This window comes from Artibeus jamaicensis, unplaced genomic scaffold (assembly GCF_021234435.1).
Source record: "Artibeus jamaicensis isolate MK-2021 breed Jamaican fruit bat unplaced genomic scaffold, CSHL_Jam_final contig_402, whole genome shotgun sequence".
Lineage (NCBI taxonomy): Eukaryota > Metazoa > Chordata > Mammalia > Chiroptera > Phyllostomidae > Artibeus > Artibeus jamaicensis.
The window spans coordinates 9,459,071-9,483,231 of NW_026521818.1; the positions used below are offsets into that span (position 1 = coordinate 9,459,071).

General features: G+C 35.9%; 1 protein-coding gene across 5 annotated transcripts in view; it reads left to right on the plus strand.

Moving 5' to 3' along the window:
- The window catches only part of COMMD10 (COMM domain containing 10), a 150,764-nt gene that overhangs the window by 37,806 nt on the left and 88,797 nt on the right, over positions 1-24,161 (plus strand). The gene's annotated exons all lie outside the window — the stretch shown is intronic.

Genomic DNA, 24,161 nt, shown 5'->3' on the forward strand with positions numbered 1-24,161 from the left:
TCTTTGTTCAAGTTCCTTTAAGGGTAAATTTAGATTGTTTATTTGAGAGTTTCTTCTTTCTTGAGATAGGCCTGTGATGCCATGAATTTCCCTCTTAGGATTGCTTTTACTGTGTTCCATAGATTTGGGGTTGTTGAGTTCTCATTTTCATTTGTTTCAAGGTATCTTTTTCTTTCTTCCTCTGATCTCATTGTTAACCCATGCATTGTTTTAGTAACATGTTATTTAGCCTCCATGTCCTTTTGTGTTTTTTAGTTTTATTTTTTGTGATTGATTTGCAGTTCATACCATTATAATCAGAGAAGATGCTTCATATCATTTCAGTCTTCTTAAATTTATTGAGACTTATTTTGTGTCCTGACATGTAGTCTATCCTAGAAAATGTTCCAGGTGCAGTTGAGAAGAATGTATAGTCTGCTTGGGGAGTGAAATGCTCTATAGATATCAATTAAATCCATCTGGTCAGTTGTGTCATCTGAGACCACTGTTGCCTTGTTGATTTACTTTCTGGAAGATCTATCCATTGATGTCAGTGTTGTGTTAACATCCCCTACTGTGACTATATTATTGTTGATCTCTCCCTTTATGTTCATCAAGATTTTCTTTATAGAGCCCTGGCTGGTGTAGCGCAGTGGATTGAGCGTGGGCCTGCAACCCAGAGGATCACAGTTCTATTCCCAGTCAGGGCACATGGGCTGGATTCCAGGCCATTTCCCAGCAGGGGACACATGAGAGGCAACCATACATTAATATTTCTCTCCCTCTCTCCTTCCCTTCCCCTCTAAAGATAAATAAATAAGATTTAAAAAAAATTTTTCTTTAAAATTTAGGTGCTCCTATGTTGGGTGCATACAGGTTTACAAGGGCCATATCCTTTGTTGTATTGTTCTTTTTAACATTATATAATGTCCTTTGTTACCTGTTATGATTTTTTGAAGCCTGATTTGTCTAAGTATTGGTATGCCAGCCCTATTTCCTTTCTATTTGCATGAGATATCTTTTTCCATTATTTTACTTTTTAGTCTCTGTGTATTGTTTGTTCTGAGGTGGGTCTCTTGTAGATATCATGTATCTGTGTCATGTTTTCTCATTCATTCAGCTACCCTATGTCTTCTTCTTTTTTAATCCTCACCAGGGAATACATGAAATGATTTGAGAAAGAGAGGGAGGGAGAGAGAGAGAAACACCGATCTGAGGGAGAAACATTAATCAGTCGCCTCCTGTACATGCCTATACAGAGGGTCAAACCCACAACCTAGGTGTATGCCCTGACCAGGGATTTAACCCAGAACCTTTTGTAATCGGGACAACGCTCCAACCAACTGAGCCACCTGGAAAGGGCTTCCCTGTGTCTTTTGATTGGAGCATTCAAGCTATTTACATTTAAAGTGATTATTGATACATATGCATTTACTGCCTTTTCATGCTTTATAACTATGTTCCTTTGTTCTTTTTCTCCTTTTTCTTAAAGAAGACCCTTTAACATTTCTTGTAATACTGGTTTGGTGGTAATAAACTCTTGTAGCTTTTTTCTTTGGGTGGGAAGCTCTTTATTTCTCCTTCAATTTTAAATGATATCTTTGCTAGTACATTAGTGTTGGTTGTAGTTACTTGGCTTTCATTACTTGAATATTTCATGCTAACCCCTTCTAGCCTGAAATGTATCTGTTGAGAAGTCATCTGACAGCCTTATGGGAGCTACCTGGTTGGCAGCTTAGTGTCTTTCTGCTTTTAAGATTGTCTTTTTGTCCTTTACCTTTGACATTTTAATTATGATGTGCCTTGATGTGGGTAACTTTGAGGTCATGCTGCTTGGAACTCTTTGTGCTTCCTGGACTTGTGTGGGTTTTCCCCCCCCCATGAGGGAAGGTTTCAGTCATCATTTCTGCCAAGAGGTTCTCAATCCCTTATTCTCTTTCCTTTTTCATGCTGGTAATTCTGTGATGTGGATGTTGTTATGCTTTGTGTTGTCTCAAAGGTTCCTTAAACTATCCTCATTTTTTAAATTCTTTTTTCTTTTTACTGCTCTTATTCGCTGTTTTCTGCTACATTGTTTTCCATATTATTGATGCGATCCCCTACTTCATTGAACCTATTTTTTATTTCTTCTAGTATATTCTTCATTTCAGATATTGTGTTCTTCATTTTGACTGGTTCTTTTTTTTATGGTTTCCATGTTTTTATGCTTGCTGTTTCTTTGTTGAAGTTCCTTGAGCTTCCTTATAACAATTTTTTTGAACGCTATTTCTGTTCAATCACTTGCCTCTATTTCATTTAACTCTTTTTTTCTGGAGATTCCTCCTGTCCTTTCACTTGGGGTATGTTTCTTTGTCTTTGCATTTGGGCTGCCTCTTTGTGTTTGTTTCTCTGTATTAGGATGATGTGCTATGACTTCTAGTCTTGGCAAAGTGGGCTTATGTAGTAGGTGTCATGTGGGATTCAGTGATGCCATCTGTTTGATCACCTGATCTGAGTGCTCCAGGAATATCCCTTGTGTGAGTTATGTGTGTCCTCCTGTTTTAATTGAGTCTTGATTGCTATTGGCACATTCATGTGTGGGGTCAACTCTCAGACTTGCTGACTTGTTAGGGTCCACCCCAACCTCAGTGTTCAAGCTGCTGTGTAGGTGCTGAGCACATGAAGCAGAATTTGCCTCAGCAGTGTCTGGTGTCTGCTGATATCTCTCTTTGGATATGCCACTTATGAAGCTAATTGGATTCTGCTCTGATATTGTCAGAATATAGCCTCTTGGTGTGTTGGGTTTGGGGCCTTTGGGGAGGGACTCTGGTTTATGCTCATATCTAATGCTGCCTATACTGGGCCTGGGCTACCTGTTTGGAGCTACAATGTGATCCACAGTTTGTGGCTGCCTCTGTTTTGTCTGGGTGTACATGGGAAGGACCAAGCTGTGCATGAAGGCTGGCTTTTTCCAGCACCAGGCCTGGGGATAGGTCAGCAAAAGTCCCAAGGCACCCTGCCTCCATCTGTCTTAGCTTGCCTGCTGCCTAATAGAGTCAGACACCAGAAGAGCCTGTAGCAGTACTAGAACTGCATGAGGTAGGTTCTCAGTGAGTCACTAGGTAGGGAGAAGTGGTGTTCACCAGACTGATACAGGTTCAAACTTGACTTGGTGCCACGCTGGGTCTGAGACCACTCAGCAAAGGTCCCAGGGTGTACCGCATCTAGACGCCACTCACTGGGCGCCCCCAGACCTTGCTGGTGGGCGAGTGCTCAGGGAGTCATCAGGCTGAGGCCGGCAGTGTTCGTTAGGCCCAGGTAGACCAAGATTGGGCTGTGTGAAGGGGGGCTCTGCCATGGTTGGGTGCTAGAGGGAAAAAATTGCCCCTGTACTAGAGCCATACAACTCAGTCCCTCTAAGATCTGCCAGGAGTCCAAGGTCAACAGGGTGAGGCTGTCACATATCAGGAACATGTGGCTAGTGGATCTCCTGTGAAAAGTGCCAGTCAGGCTTTGGGGCAGGCAGGGGGAGTGGCCCCCGCCCTGGAGCCACACAAGTCAGTCTGTTCCAGATTTTGCTCAGATCTTGCGGGGCAGGGCACCAAGAGTCAAGAGGGTGGAACCACCTGGGGGCTGGAGTATGGGGCTGGAGTGCCAGTCAGGTTCATGGGAGAGAGGGGGAAATGGCCCTCACCCCAAAGGCATAATAGCACTCACTGATACCTTTGACTCACCTGAGACTCACCTCCTGAGTCTGTCCACACTTCTATACCCCATCCCAGTTATCTGACTCCTCAGGACAGGGAAAGCTCTGAAGGGTAGGGTGATAGGGAGCCCAGAGGGCGGGGCTGCTGTGTTCCCCCAGGCTGAGGCCATAAGGATGGAGTGCTCCACCTGAGAAAGATGGCATCTGCAGTGTGGGAGAGTTACTCAGCACCAGGGCCCTAAGTGGCTGTTCCCTCAGCTCTCTTTCCAGAACCACAATCCCTGGTCTCTCCTCAGAAGGCTAAATTCCACTTTTCCCTCCCTCCACTGGAGCGCAGCATGAGTGATTATGAACAAGATTCTGTGCTTTGCCTCTTTAGAAAGGTGCCTGCGTTTCTAGTAGGCTTTCATCTCTCTGACAGATTGAATCCCTGGTAAGTTTTACAGCTGGGTGTTATGCGGATGCCTCTTCCCAACTCGGGTGCTCTGGGGTGGGGAACCCAGCATGGGTTTGAGACCCTGCGTTCATCAGGAGGAGCCTTTGCAGCTGAGATATCCTTCTGGACTCTCAGCCGCCATGCAGGTAGTTGGGGCTAGTCCTTGTTTGTGTCTCCAACCTTCCTGCCAGTCTCAATGCGACATCTTCTATAAAATCTTGGTTATAAGACTTCTATTCAGCTAGTCTTCATCTGGTTATTCAGGTTGATTGCTCTATATTTTATTTGTATTCTGTTTGGTCCTTGAAGTATACAAGTGTGACATTCACCTAGTTTGCCTCCATCTTGGACCTCAAATTGAGTTGAATCTTGTAAAATATAATTTGCTAATACATTACAGTGTTTCAAAAGTATTATTTTATTTCATATATTTTCACCATAAAATAATGTGAACTTAGTGGTTAAGAGTCAGACTGACTGGAATGTTAAATAAGCTCTGCAATTTAATATCAGCATTGTTGGGCGAGTTACTTAATCTTTATGAGTGTCTGTTTCTTCCTTTGTAAATGGGTATAATATTACCAGTTTCCCAGGTAATAAGTCATGTTTTTATGGAGATTAAATACTCAGTGTATGTAAAATGCTTAGTTCATTACCTAAAATTATGGTAAACGCTCAATAAATGTTGAGCTGGTACTGTCTCCATCAACATCATCATCCATAAAACTTTATTGGGCTAATAAGTAAATAAGTCTCTTTGTTTTAAACCAGAGCTGTCATTTGAAATTAATCTTTGCTTTTTTTTTCTTGCATTTTTCCTTTTTTTCATATTCTTCATGTTTTTTCTTACTGGAAGTTGGGAGGCAGTGGATTGCCTGGAGGTCTTTTTTCCCCTCTCTCTCCCTCGTGTAATAGGGAAGGCATTCCTTTAGGGTTAGGATAATAATCCTGAACTTGCTGGTGTACACTGGAACTGCTCCGGGTGTGGAAACACACACATATAAATACATACGTGCATTCATTCTCCAAGTAGCTATATACCTTCACCGTTGTATTTTTCTTAACTACCATATGCTAAGTGTTAACTAGCTAAAAGCAATTTATAGGTTGGAAGAATACTGTTTTGACCATATATCGGATATGCTTTAGGCATCATGACTTTGGCAATGCTTAACTTTGGGATGCTTAAGTCCTTCCAGCAACTTTTATGATGTCTTCAAAATATGTCTGTGTCTCTGCTATATTTTTAGAAGAGTGAATAATGCTTCTAGTAAAAGAGTTATGTTTTTAATTCATATTATCCAGGAAATCTATACAGATGTGAAATTCAACTCATTTGAGATATAGGTTTGAGTATATATAGGTATTATATCTTCTGTGTTGCTTTTCTGAAATGTTGAATGGACATTTGATCACCCTTATAACTTGCAGAGAAAAAGTTGTTTTCATTAATAAATGGACACTCAGGGAAAGAGCAGCAGCATACAAATGTGAAGGATATTTTCATTCCGTGTGTAGATTTAAATAAACTTCTTTCTCTGAATTGCCTGTGTCCTTTATAGCATTGTGTGGCTTTGGTCCCTGTTTTTTCTGTCTCCTGAACAATATGCGCGTGATGGAGCGCACAACCATTATCAGCCTGGACAGAAACATGGCACCTCCAAGGGTGTGCTGTGCCCTGGCTATGCAGGAACAGTTAACTACTACACCTCTGTTCTCCTCAGTGACATGCTGCCTGGGACTTTTATCTCTGTTTTTATGATCTAGTAGTCTATTCTTTGTACTTTTATTATATCTGGTTCCTGGATGTTAATTGTTATGTAACTCCGCTTATTAAGGACCACACACTACTTTCCCGTAAACATTTGCTCTTTTCTGAAAATGGGAATGTGGAAAGTCTTGACAGGTTGGAATATTAGGTAAAAGGAATATGAGTGTGGAGGATGTTTTAAAAAGCAACTTTGTTAAAGGAAGGGAGAGCTGTTATTAAAAGGAAGATTAAAAGTTAACCACTGGTTAGTTTATAATGCAAAGTACCATAAAGTTCAAAGCTGTCATACTTATGAAATTGGCACTTGTTTAAAACTGGAAGCATTAGGTAAATTTATTTTAAGGGTATATTTTACAAGATAGGTTTCTTGAAAATATGTATATTTTAGAATTATTCTTAGAGTGTTATAGTCAGTGCAAGTTCGTGAGAATATTTTGATGGTATTTACTTTTGAGCTGCTGAACTGAAAACTTACTGTAATCCACTGGAAAGTGTGATTTCTAAGAATCTCTTCTAATATACTTCCAACATACACAGGACAAGTGTAGCACGCAGTGAAACTTTAACTGCTATCACATTTGATAGCATTGTTGTGCTGGTCTTTTTCTGAGGACATTTCTGTCTCAAGGCTTTCCTGTTTTGCTACTAATTTTATCATGGAAACTGGGTGATTGTAGTTTTTCCTGCAGTATTTGATATATATTCTCGTTGTTTTCAGTTAATTGTCTTAGTGTTTATCTGTTGCAGTTAGCAAAGTAAGCTTATTTTCCTGTTCCACAGATATCTCAGGAGTTTTCTGGGGTTTGGTTTTGTTTTGTTTTTGTTTATTTCATTAGGGGGCAGCAGAGCTCTGCTTTCCGAACCTCTGGCAGCCACAGTATTATTTGAAATAACATTCAAAATAATTTGTGAAGTCAGTAGCTGTAGGAGATGCTAAGTGTTTACATTTCTAATGTGTATATAACAATAGAATTTGCTTATTTCCATCAACAAAATTAATGCCTATTAATCAGATATGTACAGAACAAAACAATGAAATCACCAAAAAAATGATTTCAGTGTTTAATTTGTATGTGACCATTTGCCAAGATGAAATTTATTAAAAGCCTCATGCACTATTGACTTTTCTGTTACATTCTGTCACTTTTATTAATTTCTTTATGACAAAATAGACCAAAAAAATCCCCAAGATAGTTGAATGGCTGTACTAGGTTATAGGGTAAGTAGTTCCAGGCTGATCATAGACAGTTGACTTTTTTTGTTTAAAGAAAATAATAGTATGTTTATATGTAACAAATGTTGGTAATTTTGTTTTTTAATATATTTTATTGATTATGCTATTACAGTTGTCCCATTCCCCCTGTTTTTCAATGACAGCAAAACTTCAACTTTGAATATCGTAAAAACACTAAAATATTTAAATTTTGCTATTAATCTTCTTTTATGGCATTTTCCCCGGAAAATTTGCTGTTTAGGACAATTATGTTTTGTTAATAAGTGATTCTAAATTCTTTTGTACATTATTAAGAAAGTCCTGTTTTTCACTTTTTTTCTTTAAGTGGGTGACATCACCTTAACACGAGAACTTTTATCTGTATTAATGTTTGTCTGGATTTTGCTCAGCTTGCAGAAAGTCCTTTATGGATGGGTAATTATGATTTCAAATGAAGTTAGGAATTTCAAGACTATGTTTTTGGGATAAATTCTTTATTTTTATTTTCAAAATTTTATGGCAAATTCTGTGTAGAGTGAGAAAGACGGGTGGAAGAAGCTTGTTTTAGTGCTTATTTTGTGCTAGGCATGGTATTACCTCCTTTAATATTGGATATATCTTTGTCAGGTATAGATACTTACTATTCTTCATAAGTAGATGGAGAAATGGAAACACATAGAGGTTATTTTCTTATATTATACAGCTAATAAATGACAGAACTAGGATTTGAAATTAGGCAATTTCATTTCAGGGTCCTGTGCTATGCTTATTGCTAGGGTTACTACTGTATTATTTTGCTTATTTAATAATTTAGCACTCAATCCTGTAATATGTTTCAGAGTGTTAAAATTGTTAAAAAATGCAGTGTTTGTTTTATTGTTCTTCATAAAATTATACGGAATCTATTTTTATTTTTCTTTGTTTGATTAAGTTGAAACAATTTTATACTTTAAGTCAATGAGAAACACTAATATACATTTTTTATATTAAGTAAAGCGTATATTAACTAATATATAGCCACTTTAATATATTAAGTGTATATTAACTAATACACACTTTTTTAGTAAGTAAAGTTGTATATTGTTATCTCAGTTCAATAGAAGCTGCATTTATTAATATACCACACTTTAAGAGCTGTGTGACATATTGATGTTAATGTATTATGAACAAAGAAATAGGCTATGTTATTAAAGAGGAAAAAATATTCTTTGATCTACTTATGACAGATTTCTCAGTAAGAAAAGAAATACATATGCTGTTCAGATCATGAACTGTTGCATTAGAAATTTAAGGTATTTAGTTCTCCTTGAAGGTAATATTTCTAGTGCCTGGTTTTGAAGGACCTTCAATTTTTCTGAGCTACTCTTAAGAACAGGTGTGCATTTTACAAATGCTGTGTTATTAACACAACCATTTAGTGAATATACTTTAGCATATTCCCTTAGTAATTTAAGTTTATTTTCCTTTAATATAATATCTGTGCATATTTATAATTTACATTTTGGAAAATAAAGAAAAAAATCAGTTAAAACTGAGTGTAGTTCCAGTACCCACAGCACTGTTATGTTTTGCTTTATGACTTTCCAGTTTTTTTTCCTATGAATCTATTAAATGATTTTTAAAATAGTGATGTTTGTTTTGGGCCTCGGAAAAATAATTGAAGTTTTTGTTATAACTGTTCAATACTAGATGTGATTATGAAGAGATAGCTCATTCATCAATCAGATTTTTTTCCTTTTTGATAAGTAGCAGTTATTCCTTTTTTACAGTATGCTATCTTGTGATCTGAAGAGACATTCTATAAAGTCTTGGGCTTTTTACTAATTGATTTTGGTCAGAAATTTTATGAAACAAGCTTTGTCTCTAGCACTTCTGTGCCGAGATACTTTCTTTTGTATCATTTGGAATGGTTTTTTCAGGGTCAGAAAAATTTTAAGAAAGGTTAGTGATTTTTCTTCTCAAATGAAATAATTAGTGACTATTGACTATCTTTTTTTAACTTAGTTTATTTTTTATTATCTTTTATATGTTTATTATAGAACACTTGAAATTATATAAGTGTATAAAGAAAACTCAGATTTACCACCATGATGAATCTATTGTATTTTTTTTAGTGTTTATGCATATTTTTGAGAGACTGATCATATGACTTCTTTGATTTTATATTCTGCTTTTTTCACTTAACTCTATACCAAACCTTTTTCATATTACTTCAGACTGATAATGAATATATTTTAAATGACTGAGTCATACAATAATTTTAACTAATTCCTCTGTTATTAATGTTTTTTTCAGTACTTTTATTGTATCATAATAAACATCTTTGTATAAATCATAGGTGCTCAATAAACATTTATTGAATGGTTTATTCATCTATGTTTATTCAAACATAGATGAATGAATGAATGAATGAATGAAGCCTCCTTTGTGTGTAGGTTATTCCCCAGAAGTATAATTATTGGGTGAAAGGGTGTCAGGATTTTAGGTTGATAAATGGCTTCCATGGTCATTTTGATAAATTACTTTCCATAGCCATTTTGGGAACACACACAGAAATTGAAAGGTTATGTTCAAAGGACTTAAGATTGTATGGAGAAAGGTGTAACATTAATCATCAAAAATAGGTTCTTTAATAACTAGTTAATTAATTGGGATAATTTTAGGAACCAGTTAAAAGCCCAGGTATTGTTGTAATATTATAGAGCCCTCCTTCTTATAATTTTTTATTCTAGCACTGTATAAATTAAACAAGCTTTTATTAAATGTACTCACTATATTACAGAACATGCAGAGGCAATCTGATCAAATATTCTAGCAGTTAGAAAAAGTAGAAACAGCGCTTTCTTGTTAGATAATCACCCAGATTCTTTGAAAACAAAGCCTGATTCTTTAGAATCAGATATACTTAAATATTCTTAAGACTTTGTGGCTCTATTTTTCCAATTCTTAATTTTGTTTTGTATTCTTTTTCATTGTGATGTTTTTTAATGATAGTGCACTTCAAGGTATTATATTTTCTAAATAAGTGAAGTACAAAAATGTCATTTCTCAATGTAGTGTATTTTTTAGATTTGTGATATATGTGACTTTCCAAAAGATTTTATTGTATTCAGATATACTAAAGTCCTAAAATCATACTGTATGGCTCCTTAATATCACAAGTGACCTGAATCCTTTGCGTGTGTGTGTGTGTGTGTGTGTGTGTGTGGTAAGCTTTTCTCCGTATTTCAGGCTGCCTCATAGAAACTCTGCATTGGTACATGATAAGACTTTATAAAGTAAAAAAAATATTGCTTTAGACACTAAGTTTGATGGGTGAAAAGAAAATATTAACACACAATTAGAATGAGATAGAATTTAATATTTGTGTGGAGAAAATAAAAAAAGAGTCCAGAAGGAGAAAAATTCTTTAAAAAAAACTCTAGAAAGTTTATGCATTTCAGAATTTTAAAATAATCTTTTTGCTAAAATTATCTTAAATTTCTATGTGGAATTCCAAGTAGGGGAATAAATAATATCACCCTCTTTTGTATTTCCTAGCTTCTGAACTTTTTAAATTTTCAAAGTCTAGAGAAAGTGAGTGATTATAGAACTCCTGAAATAGAAAATGTTTAGAAGTACTTTTAAATTTTGTTTGCTGTATTTTTGTGGATTAGAAATTGTAATAATGTAAATGAATGGTTTAAGTATTTTGAAATAAAAATGTTAGTGAATTGGACATTTGAAAAAATAAAATGCTAGTAAGTTCAATAAAGTAAGTAAGCAGTAACTTTTTAAATAGCTTGAATGCAATTCAAGCAATATTTTTTAATCATTAACTATGCATGAACTACAGGACAAGGTTTTAATGATATAGGCAGGTTTTATTTTCCATCATGGAGCTTATGTTCTAGCAGTGAATACATACAGGAGTGGGCAAAAGTAGGTTTACAGTTGTGAGCACACAAAAAAGTTTATGCTTAGACTTCCATTCAAGATGGTGGTGTAGGTAAACATGGCTTGTGTCTTCACACAACCACATCAAAATTACAACTAAACTATGGAATTACCATCATTCAGAACCATTAGAAATCGAGCTGGATGGAAGTCCTACAACTGCGGAGTTAAAGAAACTACACTGTGACTGGTAAGAAGAGAGGAGATGTGGAATAGGCTAGTCCCACACCCACATGTAGCGGATAAAATTCGGGAGGAATATGTAAGAAGGTGTGAAGAGTCCCAGCCCCATACCAGATCCCCTATCCCACGGTTCCAGTACCAGGAAGAGAAGACACCATAACTTCTGACTATAAAAATCAGCGGGCATTGAAGCCACGTAACACCGAAACAGCTGGACTTCCTGTCAGTTCCTTTTAAAGGGCCCACACACAGAACTACTCAGTAGGGGAGAAAATATTTGTAAAGCATATAGCTGATAAGGGATTTGTATTAAGAATATGTAAAGAACCACAATTCAACAACAGAAATACAACTCAAATACATAGTGGCCAGAGGACTTGGATAGACCTTTCCTTAAAGAAGATACACAAATGGCCAAGAAGCACATAAAAATGACTCAAAAATGAAAAGCACATAGCATGATTGGTCATAAAGGAGATGCAAATCAAAACCACAATTAGCTATCACTTCACACTCACTAGGATGGCTGTAATTTTTTTAAAAGAAGGAAAATAAGAATTGATGAAGATATGGAGAAATTACGACCTTTGTACGTTGCTTGTGGGAATGTAAAATGGTTCTGCCACTACTGTGGGAAGTAGTTTGGTAGTTGCTTAGAATTTTCAAACATAGAATTATCTGATTTAGTCACTGCTAGATATATACACAGAATTGAGAATAAGGACTCATACAAGTATGTGTACCTTATAGCAGTACCAGTCACCATAGCCCAAAGGTTGAAACAACTCAAATGTCCATTAGTGGATGAGTGGGTAAACAAACTGTGGCATAATACCTTACAATAGAATATTATTGAGTCATAAGAAGGGATGAAGTGTATTGATGCGTAGTATGATGTAGATGACTCTCAAAAGCATTTTGCTTAATAAAAGAAGCCAGGTGCAGAAGTTCACATATTTTATGATTCCACTTACATAAATGACCAGATTAGGCAAATCCATAGAAACAGCAAGCAGGTTATCAGTTGCCAGGGCCTTGGGTTTGGGGGGTGGGCAGGAGAATGAGGAGTGACAGCTTAAATGTTATGAGGTTTTTGGGGGGATAATGAAAATGTTCTGGAATTAGTGGTGATAGTGGCATTAAGTGGAGGCCACTGAATTGTATAGTTTAAAATTATTAAAATAGTACATTTTAGAGAGTGAGGGAGGTCAAGAGAGAATGGGGAAGACCGATCTTAGTGATATTTCAACCCTCTGTTTAGTGATGAGAACATTCAGGCCCAGTGTGAATGGTTTGTTAGCTGATTATGAGCACAGTCAGAGAGACCCTAATTTGACACAGTAGAGGGAACATTGGATATAAAGTGAAAATAGTGATTTTAAATTCTTAGACTGTGGTCAAGAATCTGAATCTTTCTGTGGAAAATTTCCCAATTTGAAAAAAAAAAGGCTAACAATACTTGCCTCATAGGATTATTGATAGAATTAAATGATGCAATGTCTGTAACATGCTTTTCTCTAATTACTCTCACATAGTAGGCACTTAATGCTAATTGAATTTGAAATGCTATAATTAAACATTGTGTTAGGAGCATAAATTGCTCAGGAAGATTGTTTTAGGAATATAGTATCTTAGAAAGTAGTTGAGTAATGACTTGGTGGCTTATATAATAGTTTGCACTTTAAAAAAATTATTCAGTGTTACAGTATTCTGTTTTGTAACCAGGCTATTAGAATTGAGATTGAATCGTCTTAGCCATAATTTTTTTTTAAACAAATCATTGTTCCTTTTCTCTTAGTAGAAATGATTCCCAAATGAATATAGAGGAAGAATTCCACATCCTTAATTACTAGTATTGTATCGTAGGCACTCGAACACCCCATGGGGTTGTTTTTTCACCCATAGTGACCTTTCAGAGAGTATGCCCTCTGACAGGACAAACCCACAGAGGCAGTACGGCAATGTGCCAATTATAAATGTAATTTTCTATTATATTAAACCATCTTTCATTTATATCATTATTCTTAATTGTAATATTTAGTATGTATGTAGTAGCTTTCAGCTACAGGACCTAACACTCTACAGATACTGAGTTCTTTGAGGCAGGCATACCCTAATCATCCTTTTTTTGTTCAAAGAGGAGGAAGACAGTATTATTTAGTTGTTAATGCTATAATAAGAGAAGACATAGTCTAATAAAAGTATTTTGCTAGTTAGAAGATGGTCTTATTTTAAAATGAGAAACCAAAAGTCATTCTGCATCATGTTAATAATGCTCAAATTTTTACCACCATTTAAATTTGGTTATTTTTTTCTTACTTTTCTACCATTTGTATGTATATTGAGTTTTGATGCTGAAGTACAAGAAAATATGAAAATGATGAGCATGTACCTGACCCTTTTTGCTGTATATACATAAGTAGAATAATTTATAGATTGCTTGGCTTTGAGAGTGGCTATTGTATATTCATTTATGCAAAAGTTACATAATAGTCACCTTCTCCAGTATTTTAGGTTGGCATGATAACAGCTACTTAATAATAAGACCACTGTTACATTATAGTGTGTTTTAAGCTTCTCTTTGATAATATACATTCCCTTTCTGAATAAAGTACTGTCTAATCCCAAATGTTTTGGTTGCTGTTTAAGACTGGTGATCTTTGGAGATGGGAGACATTGTATAGGTTAAGAAAAAGAAAAAAATTTAAATACATTTTAAAAATGAGGCCTAATTAATAATAATTCCTTTAAAAAGATACATATTTCTACTAAGAAAATTTTGTTTGTGTTAAGAAGTAAACCTATAAGTTGCATTGGGTCAGTGAGTATGGGTCAGAAACCATTTGGAGGCTAAGGGGGCATTTAATTTCTTCATAATATAATACAAAGTTTTAGGGGACTGAGATACCTCATTGTCTCTTTTGTAAGTACTGCCACCTTCTCTTCCCGAATTCTAGTCAGGCTGGGTGGGTGGTGCTCAGCAAAGCCGAGTAGCTTGAGAGCTGCAATGCACAGGCAGTAACCAGTATACCTGACACTATTGCATTCAAACAGTCAGGAAGATGATGATAGATGACATTTATTGACCACTTATGTGCCAGATATTATTTTATGTACTTTTGTGCTTTGTCTCATCAGACCCTTGAAATTAATAAGCAGTGAGTCACTTATTTTTTATTGTCCCAGAAGGGCTGAGAATTAGATATAATTTAATAAAGTAGCTAACCATGCTTTTCCAGTGAGTACTTTGCCATCTACCTTCAGTGAGGTTCATGGCTAGTCCACTATAACCTATTCTCACAATCTTTACGATTTTGTCTTCCTCTTAAACATTTTGTTTTGATGGCTGTGAGACTCTCCTAAGGGTAAGTGATTTATTTCAGTTTCCCAGATGTGAGGAGTGAGAGAATGACCTTGCTAGAAGATTGGACAGAGAATCCTTCCTGTTATTTTCTGGTGGGCGAAGTGTTGAAGTGCTTAGAGTACTAAAGAATCAGAGAATTTCTGGTAGTAGAATAGCGTGTACGCTGGATTTTTCTAGAAAAATAGTCAACTGAAGTGTAAGTCAGTAACAGGTCAGCTGAGATATTGGTTGACCCTTTGGCCCTTGGGGCAGCCTAGCTGTGTATGAGGGAACAGAAGTCCATAGTCAGTCACCCAGCCTCAGGCTGCCTTGAGGGTTGACCTCAGTGTAGGGTCAAAGTGTTTCTCTCAGTGCCAGGATGGGAGTTAGGCTCAGGAACATAATTTTCTCAGGAGTGAAAAGAAGTACAAAATTTAAAATATTTTTAACCTAATTCTCTCTCTCCTATTGTTTAATTGCTGATGTGATACTGAATTTGGTGCTTGACATTTATACTTGGCAGCATATGATTAACAGTGGTGGCTTGCTTAAAAGGATAGACGTTTCCTGACCAATACTTGTCCTCCAGTTGGTTGTGTGGGTTGACAGAGGGCAAACTTGACCTGCTTTCAGAGAGCACCTCCAATATTCTTTTGGGGGAACTTTGGTTTACTAATAGTTTCAGGTGATTTTTGAAGCTCATATAAAATTTTTTCCAGATAGTTAAGATTTATTCTATAACTCACTAACATTTAGCAGTCTACATAGCATCTTGGCCCAAATCTACATTCACAGTTACCTTTATTAGTCTAGTCCCACATAGTTTTCCCAAAGTGAGAAAATCCTAATTTCTGCCAGCCTCTCCCACAAAACTACTTAGTTTTCTTTTTGTACATCAATGTTAAAAGAGTGATGGCTTTTTTTTTTTACACATAGTGGAATCTCATCTTATGTAGAGATGGGTTTTAGGGTCTAACAGTGTGGAAAATGGTCATTTCATAGAGACAAGACTATCTTGGGAGGGAGAGGGAATCCCTTTGGAGAGCCGCATTGTATCCCAGCATAACGTTTCTGAGTAAGTTCATTTCAGCCATGTGGTTTTTCTTAAGCATTTCATTGGACTTAAGCATTTTGTTGGAGCAGTTTGCTGTTTCTTTAGTGAGCATTTATAGTACATGTATAAATGCCTTTTAACACTAGAATCACTCACCACACAGGAGGCCTCAGCATGCATTGACAGTACACAGCAGATTCACATTTCACATTTCACACACACTTCAGAACTTATCTCATTCAGGAATATGGTGGACTTAATTGTTTGCATTACTTAATCATTCTATCTCCATTTCAAAGTGTATAGTTGAATTCTGGTTAAATTCATGTAAATTACTCCACTGTATTAACGGATGACTTGAATTGTTTGTGCAGTGTTCCTCTTATGTTTTACTTATTTATGCCTTCAGAATTTTCAAATTCTTATTTCTTACAATTTAAAAATACTCCTTAAGGAATGTGTTTATTTAGAAAGTTTCTAATCTCAGAATTTGACCCTGTTATAGGAGAGAGAAATTATTCTTTTTTAAAAATATTTTATTTATTTATTTTTAGAGAGAGAGGAAGGGAGGGAGAAAGAGAGCGAGAAACATCAGTGTGTGGTTGCCTGTCACATGGCCCACCCATGTACCCTGACTGGGAATTGAACTAGTGACCCTTTGGTTTGCAGGACAACACTCAATCCACTGAGTGAGCCACACCAGCTAGGGCAGAAATGGTTCTTAAATATAAACTCGTTGGCATTCTGTATTTGTTTGATAAATATATTTTTGAATTTTTTAAACTTTATTTTTATTGTTGACACTATTACAAATGTCCCCATATTCTCCACTGTTCCTTACCTCTAGCCAGCCCTCCCATCCCCTTCCTTTAGACCATCACCACACTGTTGTCTGTGTCTATGGGTTACACAAACATATCCTTTGGATAATCCCTTCACTTTCTTTTATCCACTCTCCTCTCTGACAGTTGTCAGTCTCTTCCATGTACATTTCTGTTTTGTTCATCAGCTTATTTTGTTCATTAGATTCCACATATAAGTGAGATCATATGGGATTCATCTTTCTCTGATTGGTTTATTTCACATAGCATAATAATCTCTTGGTCCATCCATGATGTCGAAAAGGATAAGAATTCCTTCTTTTTTACTGCTGAATAGATCCCATTGTGTTAGTGTACCGCAGCTTTTTTATCCACTCATCTACTGATGGGCACTTGGACTGTTTCCAGATCTTGACTATTGTAAATAATGCTGCTATGAATATAGGGGTGCATATATTCTTTTGAATTGATATTGCAGGATTCTTAGAATATATTCCCAGAAGCGGGATTATGAAAAAATGAAGCTGTCCCACCTTCTCACACCATACACAAAAATAAATTCAAAGTGGGTTAATGACTTGAATGGTAGACGCAAAACTGTATAAATCCTAGAGGAAAATATGGGCAGTAAAATCTTGGACATTTCTCATAGCAATATTATTTTCTAATTTGTCTCCTTGGGCAAGGAAAACAAAAGGAAAAATAAACAAATGGGACTCCATCAAACTAAAAAGTTTTTGCATAGCAATGGAAATCATCAACAAAATGAAAAAGCAACCCACTGAATGGGAGAACATATTCATCAGTGATACAGCTGATAAGGGGTTAATATTAAAAATTTATAGAGAACTTACACAGCTCAACACCAAAAAACACAAACAATCCAATGGAAAAATGGGCAAAGGACCCGAGGAGACACTCTTTTCCAAAGAGGACGTACAGATGGCCAATAGACATATGAAAAGATGCTCAGTGTCACTACTCATCAGAGAACTGCAAATTAAAACCACAATGAGATATTATCCCACACCTGTCAGAATGGCCATCATCAATAAATTAAGAAGTATTGCTGATGATGTGGAGAAAAGAGACCCTTTGTGCATTGTTTGTGGGAGTGCAGACTGGTGTAGCCACTGTGGAAAATAGTATTGAGTTTCCTCAAAAAATTAGAAATGGATCTACCTTATGGCCCAGCAATTCTGCTTATGGGTATATGTCCAAAGAACCCTGAAACACTAATTCAATAGAATATATACACCCGCATGTTTACTGCAATGTTTTTTCAATAACCAGAATTTGGAAGCGGCCCAAGTGCCTGTCAGATGAGTGTATAAGAAAGCTGTGGTACATTTATCCAATGAAATACTACTCAGCCATAAAAAAAAAAAATCTTCATTGTGTGACAGCATGGATTGACCTGGAGAGTATTATGCTAAGTGAAATAATCTCATCAGACAACAACAAATAGAGTATGATTACCATTATCTGTGGAATTGAGTGATCATAATAAACTAACAAAATAGGAACAGACTCATAGATACAGAGAACAGACTATCAGCTGTCAGAGGGAAAGGAGTTTGGAGTGCTCAGTGAAAGAGGTGAGAAAAAAAAAACAGCCACAGACAACAATATAGTGATTGCCAGAGAGAAAGGGGATTCTTTGAGGGGGCAGGGTAGATGCAAGAGGCCAAAGGGGAATAAATGGTGGCAAAAAGAGACTTGATTGTGTGGTGAATGCAAGATGCAGTACGCAGATAATGTGTCACAGAGTTGACGGACTGAAACCTGTATGGTTTTATTAACCAATGCCACCCAGTAAATTCAATAAAAATAATAAATAGAATTATGAAATTAGAAATGTATGAATCACTGGATAAGAGTTTTAATTATTATGGGAATAGTGCATAGAAAATAGAATTTAGATAGTTTATAGGCATCCTGATTTAACTTTTGTAATGGAAATATGAAAAATTAAATGAAGTATCTTCAGATTTGTAATCTTTAACTTATTTTTGGGTATGCATCTATTTACCAAAAACAGTCACTGACTTGATTCTTAAGTATTTAGACTGTTTAAGTCCTGTAGAAATTTCATCTGTAACAGTTTTACCAGCATGCCGTGTCGATAATTGTAATATAAAATCAGCATGAAGTTTGGACCTGCTAAATCCAGGTCATGAAATTTGCTTACTGCAATTTTATTCAAATCCATAAGTGACAAGAACTTTAACAAAAAATAATAGCAGTCACAGTGGTTTCCTGTGAAAGAAATTTTAGTAAACACAATTTAATTTAAAATTACAGTCATTACTTGGTCAAGGAAAATTGTTTAACGTGGCATTTCCCTCAATTGGAAATAACATAAGCAAAGAAGTCAATTTTTTAAATATTATTGAAGAATTTACTTCTACTAAAGCCAGGAAAGTAAAATTATAACAAATTCTTTTGTTGCTATAAGTAAATATTTAAGTGTAAAACATTGTAGATTTAAAAATTTTTATGTATATTCTGGAAAATATTAACTATTAAAATATACATAAAACATGTAAGTAGGGACACCCATTATTTTCTTTGGCCTCAGGTTCCAGGCACTGATAAGAATATTATAACAATTTATTTCCATTTCTCCTCTTCTGGCCTTTTGTTGTTTCCATACAGTTTTCTTACATATTTTATAAATGCCACACTATACCATTATTTTTGCTTAAATAGATAATCTTTTGAAGAGATGAAATTAAAGTCCCAAGTCAGTGTTCTTGAACTATGGAGGTTATCTGGGTGGGCCTGACCCAATCAAGTATGCTCTTTAAAAGCAAAGTGTTTTTCTGGATGATAGCAGAAGAAAATTTCAGGAAGATTCAAAGTGTGCTGCTGGTTTGAAGGTAGAGGAATCGGTGAGGGAGAAGGAGGGCAACCCCTAGGAGCAGAGAGTGGGCCGTAGTTGACAGCAAGGAAACAGACCATCAGCTACAAGAATTGGAATCTGCCATCAACCTGCTTTGAAGCAGTGCTTCCCCAGAGCCTCCAGATTAGAGCCCAGCCTGACTGACACCTGATGACACCCCTGTGAGTCCCAAAGCAGAGAGGCCAGCTAAGCCTCCTGTTTCAAATTCTGACCTACAGAACCATGAACTAATACTTAGATGTTGTTTTAGGCCGAGTTTGTGGTAATTGCTTATGTAACAATTAAAAACTAATATACTTTATAAGACCTTTTGTCGATCTGAACATTTCTATGAAGCTCCGTGTTAGACCTTTCTGAAGTCTTAACATATGTTCTTACAGCCCCTGTCGGGATTTGATATTTACCTGGAAGCCATTTTATTATTTCAGAATCATTTTGTCATCTGGAGGTTCTTGTTATTTCACATTGTTTTATTGCTTAGCCCAGCAAGTCCTTGCTTCTTTAGATTTGACAGTTCATTCTTTGGCTCATCTCTCTCCTCTCATATGTTATCTTACGCAGCCAGAAGAAGCCCAGTGGCACATTCAGTCAATCATTTTATTAGGAACATTTTCTATTTAATTTTTTTCTGCCAGTATGACTGTTTCCTAACATTCTTCCAAAATAGAACAAGGATCCTCTTTGCTGCAGCTTCCAATCACACTTCCTCATTTTCTTTTAATCATTAACCGTGACCTCAGTGCCCTTTGGGCTTTTACTCACAGCCTATGGGCCGAATGAGGCCCAGGATCGCAATGACTGTAGCCCAACACAAAATCATAAATTTACTTAAAACATTACTAAGTTTTATTACTAAGTTGTATTACTTAGATAGGTACATTTTCCATATTAGTGATCACAAACTTGGGACCTGTTCAGTGTTTAAAAGATTATCAAAAGGGCCGCTGCATATTCAGGATTATTATGTGAGGACTTTTTTACTTCTCCGTGGTGGCTGATATCATGAAAATTATGCCTGGACCTTTTTATTGCTCATCAATTTTCATTAGTGTTTGTGTATTTAACGTGTGGCTCCAGATAACTTCTTCCATCGTGGCCCAGAGACGCCAAAAGGTTGGACACTCCTGATAACTAATAGTCTCTACCTAGTTCCAAAGCCAATGGAAGCTAAATAATCAGAGTGAGCATCCTAAGGCAGAAGTGCGTGACAGTTTTATGACTCAGCCTCAGAAGGCACACAGCATAATTCTGTTGCCCTCTATTGGATGAAGCAATCACAAAGGTCTGCCAGGTTCAAGGGGAAGGATATTGACTCCACTTCTCTATAGGAGAAATGTTAAATTTATATTTTAAGAGGGGTGTGTGGGATACAAGATATTGTGTCTATATTTGGAGAATTAGGTATGCCACAAATCTCAACATTTTAGTTTATATTTTAAACTTTTTTTTGTTGGATTTATAATGCTCTTTTAAAACATTCTACTAACCCATAGCTCATTTCACAGTTATAGATTCATAAGAAAATTTAAAGTTTTATTTATAATAATAGTCTTACAGTATATACAATACTAACATCAGCCAACTGGTACATTCTAAATTCAAAATTGTTATATGCTGATTCAGGCTGAATTTTTTCTATTTTCTTGTTTATGAGTTTATAGTTTTAAAGAAAAGTATTCTTTTAACCGAATCAGTCTGTAACCCTCTTTTATGCTTTGTGTTACAGATTGCAGAACCTGTAGCAATAGAATATGAAGTGGACAAATATGAGTTATGAATCATGACTTTTTAAAGCATTTGTTTTATAGTGGTGCCTTTTTTAAAAGAGAAAGTTCTAGTGGAATCTAGGTAGTATAGCATATTATTATCTTGTGCTATCATATACATCAAGGTGGTAATCAGCTGGGGGATAGTACTGAAGCCTTGACAGAGGTCAGATCTTGTGGGCTCTCAGCTTCTGTATTTCTCTGGCAGAAAGGGACTTGGGCTTGTGCTTTTAGCTGTAGTGGGTCTGGGAGGTAGTTCTACTTAATTGTTTCCCATCACTGTAAAATTTTCACTTCTGAAGAGCAGTTAGATAAATGAGGGGGGAATAAATTTTATCAGGACTTTTTGAATTGCTATTGGACACACATGTTAAACTATTATTGAAAGTGAATGGTGTTCCTGATGAGAGGCAGTAGCAGTTCATCTCATAATGTATTACTTGCTAGATTTTATTGAGTGATTAAGCAAACACAGAGAATCCTTTTTTCTCTTAGTCTTAAACAGGTTGACAGAATAAATCAGTGTTGCTTTAATTACATGCATTGAATAAAATCTTAGCAGACCATATTATTCTAAAGAAATAGTTCTATTCTAAAATGCTTATCAACCTGAACATGTTTAGTTCTTTGGCTACTACATCTGACTTGTGGCCTCACTTATTTGCATTCGTGCACATGCTAAGTTATGTATACACAGAAAAGTGCAGAAAACACAAGTGTGCAGTTAATCACAAAGCTAATATCTGTGTCACTGCCACCCAACCCAAGATATAAAACATTACCAGAATGCCAGAAGTCTCCTTGGCCTCTTCTAAATCACTCCTCCTTCACTCCCTTCTCTTGTAATCTACTTTCTATGATAATATTTTCTTGGTTGTCCTTATATTTTTACCCTGCATCTTACATTTTTAAATACCATAGTTTAGTTTTGACTTTTATTTTTTACCTTATTTTAAAAGGAATCATATTGATTATGTTCTTGTCTTTCTGGCTTCTTCAAAATTATGTTTGTGATATTCATCCTTGTTATGTATAGCTATAGTTTGTTCATTTTTATAGCTCTGTAGTACTTTGTTATATAAATAGACCACATTTTATTTTATTCATTATAATGTTGATAGGCATTGGGATTGTTTCTAGTTTTTAACTAACATAAATACATTGTACATGCCTCTTGTTACATGTGATCACCTTTCCTACTGGGTATCCACCCAAGAGTGGAATTGCTTGGTGTTGCTTTATGCCAAAAACTACACATAAATCATTCATTTTTTAGGTGTTCCTCCTTCTCTAGACTTACTTTGGATGTGTCAGACTGCTGTGAGACAATTTCTTTAAGACACTAGAAGGCCTTTTATTTAATTGAGAAGGTCCCTCATAACTCTTTCAGAGGCATTAACCAAGGGTTTCCATCCGCTCCCTGGTTTGTTCTATAGTCTCAGGCTGTTGTCTTTGGACAATATTTTGCCAGCTCAGAGGCTGGTGAGGAGAAGCAGTTGCATATTCCAACTCAACAAGTCCTGGCCCTTCTTAATTCCTTCCAAATTTTGCTTGTAAACTAGTTAGTTTTTTTCTTTAGATCTCTTTTTTGCTATATTACCATATCATAGATAGGAAGGAACAACTAACTGACTTTCAATATTTGTTTAGAAATCTCAGGCAAATCCAAATCTTTATTAAGTAAATTATTCATCTTCTGAGTTATCTTAGCATAATTTTGCCATTTGTTTTGTTACTATAGAACATGGTCTCTATTTTTTTAGCCTCTAATGAAAATTTTCTTACCATTTTCCAACTTTTGCTAATAGTTTACTCACCATTTTTCACGTCTTAGGCTATTATTTGGTTCCATAGCCAATGCCACATATTTTACTTTTTAAATGATGACAGTACCTTGCTTCTGGTACCATCAGTTAGCTGTTGCTGTGTAACAAACTACTCCAAAATTCAATGGCTTAAAACAGTAACCATTTATTATTCTTCATGAGTCTGTGAGTGGGCAAGGTAGTTTACTAACTGGGCATGGCTGATCTCAACTGAGTTTGCTCGGTGTTAGCAGTTGCCGGGGGGCAGGCTGGCCTAGGATGGCTTTATTCACTGTGGCACTGGGACGATTGGGCTTCGTGTTTCTTATCATTTCACAGGTCAGTGTAGGCGTAGTCACTTGAATCTGGGGGAGCCTGAAACAGCACAAGGTTTATTGAGGCCTAGGTGCAGAACCGGCACACTGTTGTTTTTATCACATGCTGCTGGCCAAATAAGTCAAGAGGTGATGGGCAGAGGGAAGGGGAGGTGGGAGCTGGGTGGAGGTGGACGAAGGGGGGAAAATGGGGACATCTGTAATAGTGTCAACAATAAGAATAAAGTTTAAAATGTTTTAGAAAGTGCTAGAAAAGATAAAGGCCAGATTCAAGGAATAGGGAAATAGATTTTAATTACTGATGGAAGGTGCTACTGAGTAATTTCAGAGGTAATATCTTCAGGAAAAGGAATAGAATTGGGGTCATTTTACAATCTATTAAAGTAATATATGTACATATATATATATCGGGTTGGCCAAAAAGCCTGTTTTTTTTTTCTGTAAGATGTCTCTCGTAGTGTTCAGTTGTCTTTAATGTCATTAGAAACAGTTTTGTTAGATTATATTGTGACAGCTGTCATATCAGCATGCGTTCAAAAAAACTTATCACAATTGGTGAGTTTTTGTCTAGCCATTTTAATAGTGAAGATGGAAGAAAATATGTAATGTTTTTGGCATATTATGCTTTATTATTTCAGTAAAGGGAAAAATATAACTGAAACACAAAAATATATTTGTACAACATATGGAGAAGGTGCTGTGACTGATTGAACATGTCAAAAGTGGTTTGTGAAGTATTGTGCTGGAGATTTCTCACTGGACCATGCTCCACAGTTGGGTAGACCAGTTGAAGTTGATAGCAATTAAATCAATACATTGAGAACGATCAGTGTTGTACCACATGGGAGATAGCTGACATACTCAAAATATCTAAATCAATGAAGTAAATTATTGGTGAAAATGAAAAATGTGTCTTTTATTTGATGGAA